A 12,373-nucleotide genomic window follows, 5' to 3' on the forward strand; every position below is an offset into this window, starting at 1 on the left:
CATGTGGTAGCGCACGGATAGTATTAGCTGCATACACACTGTCAGTGAAGATATTGAAAGGAATGGATTGGTGATGTAGGAAAACTTGGAGGAGAGCCCGTAGTTCTCCTTGTTGAACAGAGCTGGTATGTTGCTCGACGTGGATGGAATCTGAGGTGCCGAGGGATTTTACTACTATAGAAAAGTGAGTTTTGTTAGTGTCAGTAAAGATTGTAGCAGCATGAGGGATAGGAGAAGTTGTAGGAAAGGAGTGAGAGAACAAATGGAAGAAGAATCATGGCAGTGATGAGTTTGTCTTTTGGCAAATGGTTATCAAGTTGACCTGTGAATCCTGATAGGAGAGTTTGCATGTTCAAATCAATTTGGGAAAGATGTTGTATTTGTTCATGAGTGAATGGTAGAACTAAGGTGTCGGGTTCGATGCCATACAAGAGAACAGCTGTTTTTCTGAGTTTTCTCCCAAGGATACATATGGCATCACAATAAGAGGTAATTTTACCTAAATGACTAAAAGATGAGTGTACCCAAAAGAGGGGGGAATCCTGATATAGAAGACCCATGGGCATCCCAGGGGAGTTGATGACTAGAGTGGAAAGAAGGAGTTTTGGTTGAAAGCAGGCTAGGTGAAGATTTTTAATTCTGTCATTTATGAGACTCAGGCAGGCTTGTTCAGCGCTGCCCACCAAATGACAGCTGGAGGGGTCAGGGTCACCCTCCAGGAGGAAAAAGAGGTTTTAGCTCATGAGTGGTTACACTCAGATGAGGACACAACCAATCGATATCACCACAGAGGCGCTGAAGCACATTAAGAGTACATTTATGGGGCAAAACAATAGTGGGGATGGCAGGACTGATAGAGCTTGTGATGGTATAGCCTAAGAAGGTGTAAGGCAGGTAGTTCTGTACTTTTTCAGGTGACATGGTGAGGCCCAGTTGCATAAGGCTATGTAGAAGAGATTTCAAGCAGAATTGTAGGTGAATTGGGTCTGGGTGAGCAATGAGGATGTCGTTCATATAATGAATGATTTGACAAAACTGAGAAAGGGGACGGGTGGCTTCACTAGTGAATATTTGGCACATAGCTGGATTGTTTTTCATTCCTTGTGGGAGTACCTTCCACTGATAACGTTGTAGGGGGACTGAATTATTTGTGACGGGTACAGAAAAGGCAAAGTATTGATGGTTGTCCTCATGAAGAGGAATGGAAAAGAAACAATCTTTGAGGTCTATTGCAATAATTTGGTAATCACATGGGATGGCTGAAGGATGAGGAAGGCCTGGTTGCAGGGAGCCAATCTTTGTCATATGAGCATTAAAATTTGTGAGGTCATGTAGTAGCCTCCATTTACTGGATTTTTTTTGAATCACAAAGATAGAGAATTATGGGGACTAGTAGAGGGTTCTTTGTGCTGCAAGTTCAATTGTTCTTGCACAAGGAGTTTTAGTTGTTCTAATTTTACTCGAGGCAGTGGCCACTGGTCCGTCCAAATAGAGTTTTGTGTTTTCCATGTTAATCTTATAGGTTTTGGTTTGGATAAAGTAAATAAAGGTGGACAGCCAGTGGCCTTTATGCTTGGGGGTAATTTGTAGGATTAGTAGTGAGGATGGCTCCCACTTTGGGGAGAACGTCACGCCCCCAAAGGGTATGAGTAAGGTTGGGTAACACAAGGGGGCGGAAGGTGCCTGTTCTGCCATCCAGGTCTGTCCAAGTCAATGTTGATGTAAGCTGATGTGAGGGTCTTAGGCCTTCCACACCTTGAACTAGGGGACCTAGTTTTAGCGGCCATGAAGGGTCTGTATCAGAAGAGCAGAGGACAGATAAGTCAGCTCTGGTGTCTATTTGCCCAGTAATGGACTTGCCCTGCACTACAAGAGTGAGAAATGCTTTACCTTGGGTAATGGGGATAGTCCAAAAAATGTCGGGTGGGGAGTATTCTCAGAGGAGGAAAGATTACCCATTCCGAGGGTCACTTACTGACTGCAATGCCGAGCTGCACTTGCTAGCTCACTGATATTGTCTCTGGGGTTTTCAGGTCACTGTTCGGGGCACCAGATGTTGTGGTGCCGTCCAGCAGTTCCGCTCCCAAAGAGGTAAGGACGAAGAGAGCAAGACAACACACAGTAACCGCTCTGGAGATGCAGGCTAGTGGCACAGGTCTGATTTATTGAGGAAGTGTAGTAGCTTTTTTAGACCATGAGGCAACATGCAAGCAGCTTACTGGCTATGCTAATTTAGCAAGGCCGATTGGTTCATGCGCTCTAGTTGCTGGGGGGAAGGCAGATTTCCAAGGGACATGCCTGGGCATGTCTGCTGCATGCCTCGCCACCATCTTTTGGGTGGAACCCTAAAGGTGTTTTAGTTAGAGAGGTTTTCCTATGTCTAACAAGATGTCAGCAGCTTGCCCACACAGTCTAAAAGAGTAGATCTGCAGGTAAGAGGCTAGAAATCGATAACCAAGTTTTTCTAAAAAGAAGCAAGGTGACAATTTTAGTGAGTCACACTTCCATGTGCAATATGTAGTACATACTGTAATTCTATCTTTTTCTACTCGAGACAGACTGTTAGGATGCAAATAAATAAGTGATGTGATTATATCGATATTCTTACAACTTCAAATAATAGGCTATAAAATATTACTTTTGATATACCTCATAAGTGATTCATTTTGTTGGACATTTAGACTTTCCAACTTTTTCAATGTTGTAAATGCTGCAAAATACTTCTCTGCATTATGCCTGTATTTAGGATTAATTACTTGGGTTAGATTTAGAGATGTGAAAATTTCCAAATCTAGTCACCATTTGTTTGCCTAAAACTATTGATAATATTTGCCACTTATGGTGCTTCTCCCATGTGTCAAGCACTGTGGAAAGTGCTTTACTGTATACATTATTTAATTTATTCCTCACAATTACTCAATGAGGTAAATTCTGTTCCCTTATCCTCAGTATCCTATTTGAGGCTCAGACAAGTAAAGTCACTTGCCACATCAAATGGAGAAGAGAATGGAAGAACTTTTCTCTGTTCCTGGGATAGAGCAGAACTAATTGACTAGAAAAGAGAGGGATTGAATCCATCACCTGACTAACTTCTACTTTTCCCTCAGTTTTCAGTTTACACATCTCTGCCTGTGGTGATCTTCTCCCCTAGTCTGCTTTGTTTACTGCTAAATCCCTACCACCTTGCAAAGTACTAGGCACATAGTGGGTGTTTGAGTGGATGCTATTTATCATAAAGGTTTTAAGGGAAAGGGTACACATACCAGGATAAATTCATCATTATCAACAAGGGAAAATCCTATAGTTATTGATTATAGTAGGTTGAATTTTGTTCCCCACAAAGATGTGTTCAAGTCCTAACCCCAGATTCTATAAGTAGGAACTCAATTTGTAATTAGAACTTTTGAAGAGCCTGTTTGGAGGCAGCCAAATTGAATCAGGGTGGGTCTTAATCCAATATGGCTAAAGTTCTTATAAGCATAGGAAATTTGATAATAGTTAGGAGAAGTCAGAGAAGGAGAGAGAGAGACTGCTATGTGTTGGAGGCAGAGAAGCATCTACAAGCCAAGGAACATCAAGGGGTGTTTGTGAGCAAGCTATCATCAGAAAGCTACAGACTCCAGGAGAAAGCATGCCCTGATGATTCACTGATTTCAAACTTCTAGACTCCAAAACTGTGAGACAATAAATTCCTATTGTTTTACTCAAAGGCTGTGGTATTTTGTCATATAGGCCCTGGCAAACTAAGATGCTGATTCACATAGAAAGTAAGGTTTAAACACCACCCCATCCCAGTCCCTCTCCCAGCCATGCTCTTTTAGGTACAGAAATGTAATGGTTGGATAGTTGCATCATTTGCACAATAGAAGAGAGCATCATTTATGCAATTGTAGAACTATGACTACATGAATGAAGAAAACAGTGGAGTCATGAAAATAACATTGGAACAGAATATAAAGACTCGAGTTTTGTACCATGTTTTGCCACTATGTGGATGGTTTCAGATGAAATCCTTTCACTGCACTTCTTTGAATAAGGAAGGTAAACATATGTAAACTTTTAGAGTTAATGGCCTTAAAGGACTGACTGGGTAATTCCATTAAAAATGTACTTTGAAAAAACATGCCAAATAAAAGCAAAATTTTGTAGCAATAATTATTTCTACTTATAACTTTTTTTTTTTATTTTTTATTTTTTTACTTTTTTTTTTTTTTTTACTTACTTATAACTTTTAAACTAGTTTTGTAGGATCGTTTCCCAAAATCTTTAAGGAATATCTATTATAACCTCTGTTTAAGAAGTAGAGAGGGAAGTGGATGTGGCTCAAGCGATTGGCTTCTGCCTACCACATGGAAGGTCCCAGGTTTGGTTCCCAGTGCCTCTTGGAGAGGGTGAACTGGTGCAACAAGATGATGCAACAAAAGCAACACAAAGATGAAAGACAATGAAAGACACAACAAAACAAGGGAGCTGAGGTGGCTCAGGTGATTGAGCACTACTGTTCCACATGGGAGGTCCTGGGTTCAATTCCCAGTGCCTCCTAAAGAGGTGAGCAGACATAGAGGGCACATAGCAAATGGACACAGAGAACAAACAGTGACCACAAACAACATCTTTAGAAAAAAAAGTAGAGAATGTGAACTTCAGTGATATTAGGTAATTTATTATAGCTAGTGAAAGGGGCAGCGGCAGATCTAGATTTTGATTCAGAATTATCTAGATAGCATATTTCACCTATTGTAATACCATCATGTGATAGTATAGCACCAAACCAGTGAAGTTGTGAACTAAAAATAAATTGCAGATAGATTAAACAGCAAATACCAAAGTCCAGTTGCAGGATGCAATTTTATTTTAAAACCATATAACTAAAGGGTTTGGCAGCATTCCTACAGGGATAAGCATCTACCTTTTCTCTAACTTTAAGCAAGTATATATATGTCTAACTAATACCCAAACACAGCAAGTTAGCAATTCTTTAAAATGTTTGGAAAAATAATATTCTACCGTTTTTTAAAAAATACTTGTTCCGGCACCAAATGTTACAATAAGAGATCTAATTTATTAAATTAAATTAACTAATTTCTCTCCAACTGCCCCCCCCCCCCCATTGTCTGCTCTCATATCCATTCGCTGTGTGTTCTTCTGTGTCTGCCTGCATTCTCGGCAGGAACTGGGAATCTGTATCTCTTTTTTGTTGCATCATCTTGGAATCTATGTCTCTTTTTTGTTGTGTCATCTTGCTGCATCAGCTTTCCGTGTGTGTGGCACCACTCCTGGGTGGGCTGCGCTTTTCGTGCAGGGCACCTCTTCTTGCGGGTCACACTCCTTGCATATGGGGCTCCCCTATGAAGGGGACACCTTGTGTGTGGCAGCACTGAGCATGGGCCAACTCACCACACAGACCAGGAGACCCTGGATTTGAACCCTGGACCTCCTATATGGTAGGTGGACACTCTATCAGTTGAGCCACATCCACTTCCCCTAACTTATTTTAACAATTATCTTGTCTCATCACCTTTATGTTATAGCTGAGGAAGGAGAGGTCCTGAAATCTTGTGATTTGCTCAAAGTCACAGAATAATAGTGGCAGAAGCAGATCTAAAACATGGCTGTATCAGTCAGCCAAAAGGGGTGCTGATGCAAAATAACAGAAGCCTGTTGGCTTTTATAAAGGGTATTTATTTGAGGTAGGAGCTTAAAGTTACCAGGCCATAAAGCATAAGTTACTTCCCTCACCAAAGTCTGTTTCCATGTGCTGGAACAAGATGGCTGCCGACGTCTGTGAGGGCTCAGGCTTCCTGAGTTCCTCTGGGCTCAGCGCCTCTTTTCTCCACAAGGTCAGCTGTAGACTATCAGGCAAATGGCTCTGTCTCTCTCCCTAGGGTTTCTACTGTGTCTAAGGTGCTGTCTTTATTCCTCTGTGTTTTTCTCCTGGCTCAGGTCCTCTCTTCCCAGGGCTTGCTTCTCTTTCCTCTGCGTGCTGACTTCTGGGGCTCCAGCTTAGGACTTCAGCATCAAACTCCAACATCAAAAACCTCCAACTCTGTTCTTTGCCATGACTTTTTTCTGTGAGTCCCCACCCCTTGGTGGTGGGGACTCAATGCCCCAATGATGTGGCCCAATCAAAGCTCTCATTATAACTTAATCATGTCCAGATACAGACCAGATAACAAACATAATTCAATACTTATTTTTGGAATTCATAACTATGTCAAACTGCTACAATGACGTTCCCTTTCAGCTCTTCCCAGCTCTGTAATAAGGGGCAAATACCTCCTATTTTGGCAGGATTGATACTGTAGTCTCTGTATCACTCTCAGAGAAACTAGGGTCCCCATACTTTTCATTACACTGATGGCTTCCCAATGGAAGCACCTACCATATCTCTGAGCTTTTTCTTTCCCTGAGCTAAGCCTGAAGGCATTATTTTTAAAAAATTTATGTGACATGTGGAGCAGTTGTAGCTCTGGTTGAATGTGGGCTTCACATGTACGAGGTCCCAGGTTCAATGCCTGTTACCTCCTAAACACACACACACAAACACACACATGTGATATGGGTTAAACACAGAAAAATTATAGGGCGATCAAAAATTTTTTTAAAACTCCCTAATTCTACCACTCAAGCTATAATCACAGTTAATATTTTCATATAAAACCTTCCAGATGCTTCCATGTATATATTTTTTAGAAGTATACAATTTGGTGGTAATAATTATTCATAATGTTGTGCTATCATCACCATCATCCATTACCAAAACTTTTCCATCACCCTAAACAGAAATACATATCAATTAAGCATTAACTTCCCATTCCCCACCTCCACCCCCAGCTCTGGTATCCTATAATCTACTTCCTGTCTTCATATATGGGCATATTCTAGTTATTTCATATAAGTGAGATTATACAATATTTGTCCTTTAGTGTCTGGTTTATTTCACTCAATATTTCTTCAAGGTACTTCAAGATTTACCCATGTAGTGGCAATATTAGAGGTTCATTTCTTTTCTTTTTTTTTTAATTTTGAACATTTTATTTTGAAATTTACAGAACAGTTACAAAAATAATAAAAACCACAAATGGAGAACTCCAACACACCCCTATCACTCCAAATACCCAGATCCAGCAATATATTGCCATATTTGCTTCATCCTTCTATCTATCCATCCATCAATCCATTTAGCTACCTATTCATCTTATCTATCTATCTATCTATCTATCTATCTATCTATCTATCTATCTATCTATCTATTCCATTTAGCTACCTATTCATCTTATCTATCTATCTATCTTTTAAACTTCGTTTCAACTTAAAAAAACAAAATAACAGACAAAAGACAACTTAACAAATTATGGAAGGATAACTTAAAAAAAAATCCTGTCCAGGCAATTTATTTTATTTAACCCTAAATACAAACACAATTGTTTCTCCAGTGTTACAAAAGATGAATTAATGAGCACAGATTGATTAAATGACATGACCAAAGTCTTCTTGTTAATGAAAAAAATGAAAAAAAGCTTCATATGCATATCTCATAAAAGTAAATCCCATCTTTTGCATTGATTTAGTACCTTTGCCTTTGCTACAAAATATTTCAATATTACTGTTAACTATAGTCTATAAATTGCATTAGTTGTATTTTTTCCATGTATCACCATATTCTTATTAACCACAATCCTCACCTATAAATGAAATTACTATATATGTCTGTATACTTATCAATCTATTTTTTCAACACTTGAAAATACGTTGTATACTTCATGCTCCTTGAACTCTTAATCCTGGAATATACATTTCTTAAGAACAGGATATTCACTTATGTGAAGTTATCAAGTTCAAGAAATTTAATATTGATATAAAGCCCATACTCTATATTTCAATTTTTTCTTATGTCATAATGTCCTTTTGAGACTTTGCTCTTTCCTTGTTAGATCTTGTCCAGGATAACATATTGCATTTAGTTGTCACTGTCTCTTTAGTGGCTCTTTTTTAAAAATTTCTTTAATTGTAGGAACATATATACAACATAAACTTTCCCATCTCAATCACTCCCAAGCTTACTATTCAGTGGGATTAACCACATTTACAATGTTGCAGTATGTTCTCATCTTCCATTATTAAAACTTCCCTGTCTCCTCAGACACCTACAACACTTTTGAAATAAATCCCTATTCCCCCTACCCCACACCCTGGCATATTCTTTGCTATTTTCTTTGTAGTTACCATGGGCCTTAAATTTAATGACCTAAAATGTATAACAATCTTGTTTGCTTTGATTCCAACTTGGCTTCAATAGCATACACGAACTATGTTCCTGTACCACTGTTTCCCAAAAATCTTTATGCAGTTCTTGTCACAAATTACATATTTATACATTAAAAGTCTCAAATCATTGACTATCATTACATTTTACGCATTTTCATTTTAGATCCTGTGGGAAGTTAAAAGTGGAATTGCAAACAAAAATACAATAGTACTGGCATTTACATTTAACCCTCTCATTACTCTTACCAGAGATCTTTATTTCTTCATGTGATTTTACTCTATTGTCTATTGTCCTTTCCTTTCAACCTGCAGAACTCTCTTTAGCATCTCTTGTAAGGCTAGTCCAATGGTGACAAACTCCCTCAGCTTTTGTTTATCTGGGAGTGTCTTAATCTCGTCCTCATTTTTGAAAGAGTATTACTGGATATAGAATTCTTTGGGGGCAGTTTTTTTCTTTTTTCTTTTTTCTTTTTTTCCAGAACTTTAAATATGCCCTTTCACTACCTTCTTACTGCATGGTTTCCAATAAGAAATTGGCACTTAATCTTTTCGACGCTCCCTTGTGAGACATTGCTTCTCTCTTGTGACTTTCATAATTTTCTCTTTAGCTTTGGCATTGGACAACTTGACTATAATATGCCAGAGCATGCGTGCATTTGTGCTTACTTTATTTGAAGTTCACTGAGCATTTTGGATGTATGTATTCATGTCATTTTTGTTAAATTTGGGAAGTTTTCAGCCATTGTTTTTTTGAAAACTCTCTCTGCCCCCTTCTCTGTTTCTATTTTGAGACTCCTACAATGTATATATTGGTGCATTTAATATGTTCCACAAGTCCCTCAAGTTCTGTTCACTTTTTTTCATTCTTTATTCCTTCCACTCCTCAGTTCACTAATTGTTCAAGTTCACTAATTCTTTTGTTAGCAGCTCCAACCTGCTGTTGATCTCCTCTAGGGAAGTTTTAATCTCTTATTATGGTCTTCTGCTCTGTTTCTTTTCCATAATTTCCATCTCTCTATTAATATTCTCATTGTGTCCAACCATCACTTTCCTGATTTTTTGTAGGTCTTTGTCCATGTTTTCCTTTAGCTCTTTGAGTACATATTTTTAAGATTGTATTTATTCATCCCCCCTCTTGTTGTGTTGCACTTGCTGCTTGCTGTATGCATTCACTGTGTGCTGTGTCTGCTCGTCTTGTCTTTAGGAGGCACCAGAAATGGAACTGGGGACCTCCCATGTGGGAGAGAGGCACTCAATTGCTTGAGCCATCTCCTCTCTCTACTTTGTTGTGTCTCTCATTGTCTTTCTCTGTGTCTCCTCGTTGTGTCATCTTGTTGCATCAGCTCACTGCACCAGCCCATCACACCAGGTTGCTCTCTTGCTCATCTTCTCCAGGAGGCACCAGAAATTGAACTCAGGACCTCCCATGTGAAAGGCAGGAGCTCAGTCACTTGAGCCACATCTGCTTCCCCCTTTGAGTGTATTTACGACCATTTTTGATCATTACTTTTAATGCATTTGCATTTAAATTTTTTATTTTTTTGCATATGTATTTGTTTCTTTTTTCCCCCCTTTATTTTTAAAGGAGCTTTAGATTACATAAATGTTACAATGAAAATAAAGGGGATTCCCATACACCCCACTTGCCCCCCTCCCACACTTTCCCTCTTTAACATCTTTCATTGGTGTGGTACATTGTTACTGTTGAATACAATATTGAAGCATTGCAACTATGCATGGTCTACAGTTTACATTACAGTTTATACTTTGCACCACACAGTTTTAAAGGTGTTGACAAGGTGTATAACAGCTTGTATCCATCACTGCAATATCATGTAGAACAATTCCAAAGTCCCAAAAATGCCCCAGGTTATATCTCTTCTTCCCTCTCCCTCCCCTCAGAACCTCTGGTGACCACTGTCTTTATATCAATGTTACAAATTCTTCCATTACTAGAATAATAATGTCTATTTTAGTCCATAGTTGCATTCCTTCCTTATGTTTATTCTCAATCTTGAGGATTTTGGGTTGTTGGTGCCACTCATCTTCTGATTGAAATGGGTCTTAGATCCCATGGAGCATGTGGATTAAACTGTCTTGCTTGCAGTTGTAGATACTCTCTGTTTTTTGGGATATGGTTTTCTATCATTTTCCTTTTGCTAGTTGTCCTGGGTGAGACCAATGAACCGGAGAGTAGGTGTTGGCTGCAACTCTGCTGAGATTCAGGGCTTAAGCAGCAAATGAACAGTCAGAAGATTTAAGTCTCTGGGATATATATTTAATGGGTATAATGCTAATTATTGGTTCAAATAAATGGGGCAGAAGAGCCATGTGTAGAAAAATTATAGATGAGTCTAACTCTGATATGCTGGGGAGATGGGTTATCAGGTATTCCAAGGTAAGGCCCACTGATGGGGTACCAATTTCCTTGGGGTGTCTGCCCTGCCTATAGTGTCTTGATGTCTCTAGAGCCCTCAGGAACACCCCTTCTTGAGATACTGTCCAGTGTGGCAGTGAGACCCACCTGAGATGTGCATAAGTGCAATTTCCAGAATGGTATCCTGACTCACTTTAAATCTCTTAGCCATAAAAATTCATTTGTAGTTAATATTTCCCCCTTTCGGTCAGGAGCATTTTCCAATTATACCACTATTTGGCTTTTGGTAATAATGTCTCAGTGCCAGGAAGGCTCATCCCCAGGAGTCATGTCCCTTATCTGGTAGAAGGTAGTGAATCTACACACTGAGTTAGGCCACATTTGAGGAACAAGGAGGTTTTCAGGAGGTAACTTTCAGGCAATATATACTACTAGGCTAAGTTTCAATTTCATAAGAACAAGGTTCATAAATACAAGCATCAATCAAAGGCCTGGCATCTTGGTCTGTCCTCCTTCACTAGACACTGACCATGTACTCTAGAGATTTGTGCCACTCTATGTGAGAATGTAGCTGGACTCTCCATAATGGGAATTCAATATTCCATTGGTTATTCTGTGGGTCTTCACCACTGAGACAATGTCCCATGACCATATGAACACACATTCACATCCCATAGAGGCATGCTCCTGGGCATTTGCATTTCAGCAAATGGAGAAAGTAATAAGTGGGGTTACAAATCAAACAATACAATAATTCTGGCATTTATAATTATCCAAATGATTACTTTTACTGCAGGTCTTTTAGTTCTTTTTCTTTTTTCAATCATTAAATTTTTTATTTCTTTAACCTATCAATTTTATTGATACATATTAATAAAGCATCCATTCATCCATCCAAAGTGTACAATCAATGGTATTCAGTATAATCAGATAGTTGTGCATTCATCAGTTTAATAATTTGTAGAGCATTTTCATTATTCCAATAAAAAACAAACAAAACTCATGACCTCTCAATCTCTCTATGCCGTCCATAGCTGCTATTCTGTTTCCTTCTCTTTGGTATATTTGCTTTATATTTTGTAAAATAGTCTTATATATGCCATATTACTCATATTCATATTTTACATGTTTCATTGTTACAAGTCCTATGTTACATTTTTTAGCTTTCCTTCTAATTATATACATGACCTTAGACTTATACTTTCAACCATTTTTAAAAGTCTTTGTCTGGTATGTCCCAGGTATGCTCCTCCTCATTTATGGTTTCTAATGTATTATTTTCTTTCTGGGCCATCACTCCTTATTTCTTTGTACATTTTGTTATCTTTTCTTGAAACCTGGACATTTTGATATTTTAATACTTTATCCCTGGAATTTATACCCTGAGGCATGTTCTTTAAGGTTGTATCCAGCTAGTGTTATGACAGAGCTTTCCTTGAATGCCAGGAGCTAACCAAAAACAAACAAACAAAAAACCCCTTTCTTAGACCTTTCCAACTGACCTGTAAAATAGTGCTCTCCTTCAGAGCTTATCCATACTATGTGTTTAGAGAATAGCTTGAGGCCAAAGTGTAGGCCCCCCCTCCAGCCTGTCTATGTGTGCATCTTGGGCATGCACATGCGGCCCTGGAAATTCCTCCATTTACATGGATACAAATGTTCCCCCTTGTCTGGGAAACTGAACTGTATGTCAGTCAGCCAGCAATCCTTTGCCCCAGGCAGCCACTT

The sequence above is a fragment of the Dasypus novemcinctus genome, chromosome 9, assembly GCF_030445035.2.
Source record: "Dasypus novemcinctus isolate mDasNov1 chromosome 9, mDasNov1.1.hap2, whole genome shotgun sequence".
NCBI lineage: Eukaryota > Metazoa > Chordata > Mammalia > Cingulata > Dasypodidae > Dasypus > Dasypus novemcinctus.